We start from the raw sequence: 1,326 nt of genomic DNA on the forward strand, positions 1-1,326 counted from the left end.
TTTGGATGGTGGTTTAGTCCTTGGGGGGGGGTGTCTGGAGGTTTGATATTGCTGTTCTTCCTATGGGGTTGCAAACTCCTTCAGGTCCTTAGTCCATTCTCTTAAGTGTTGTTTACCTGCCAAGACTTAAACTGACTCTTTCTACTCTATAGTGATCAAGTATTCATTGCTGTAAGGCTAAGTATGAGACTCTGTGTTCACATTTCATCTCTATGCTGTGATACTCTCTTATTTAAATTAGCATGTCTTATGCATGGTGAGCTTCAGTTATCGCTTGTGCAATAGTCTTGTTGTATCTGGATAATACTGTTCTCCTACAATCCACCAATGCTGTTTCTTTACCCTTCCAGCTCCCTCTTTTATAAATATCCCTAATCATTTGGAGAAGGGGTTCTGAAATAGATGTCTCATTTATGAGTGGACATTCCTCATAGAATTGGCAATGGTTACTCAGCTAGGGGTGGCCTTTTGCATGCCTCTTATCTCCATTCTGGATTTTTGTCTGGCTTGACATGGCATGTATTAGTGCAGTAATATCAGGTGACTTGACTCCATTTGTCATATCAATCAAATATATATTTTCATAGACATCCACTACCTCTGACTCTTCTAATCTTTCTACTTCTCTTAATTGCTAAACCATGAACAGTATGTGATTCTCTGTTTATCAGCACAAGCTACAGAAATAAACTAATCTGATGAATTTTGAGAAGTCATTTCTTAAACTATTGGTATAATGAATTATCTAAGTATGATTGATACTATATACAATAAAGAAATAATAGTAGTACACTCTCCATTAGGGTTTATGACACATATAGCCACAGGTTCTTCCCTTTAACAACATATCTAGATGACGTTGATGAAAGTTCTTATGGAATAAAATTCTTAAAAATTAGTTTCTTCCAACAGATCTGTGCCAATATTGCATTAATGGACATACCTTACAATCTTTATTATAGTTTGCATGCTTAATAACTTTCTTTGATAATATGTTCGGCACTTTGTCGAATGCAGGGTTGAACTCTTCCAGATATACAGAGGAAACTTCTAGGTCAGTATTATAGTGATTTCTCTGTGTTCCATGACTCAAGTATATGGTGTCTTTAAAAATAAGCACTTACTGTCAAGTTTTATTCATTAACCCAAGAAGAAGCACATGCAAAATTCTGTAACATTTAGGGACCCTAAATTACTCACTGACAAAAAAAAATGTCAAAATTGTCAACTAATTCCTGGCACTTAGCTTTTTAATATTATGCGATATAGTTTTTGTTATATATGATATTTCTTTGTATTGCTGCTTTAAAAATTAAGTATGTGGGA

The sequence above is a fragment of the Apodemus sylvaticus genome, chromosome 5 (genome assembly GCF_947179515.1).
Source record: "Apodemus sylvaticus chromosome 5, mApoSyl1.1, whole genome shotgun sequence".
NCBI lineage: Eukaryota > Metazoa > Chordata > Mammalia > Rodentia > Muridae > Apodemus > Apodemus sylvaticus.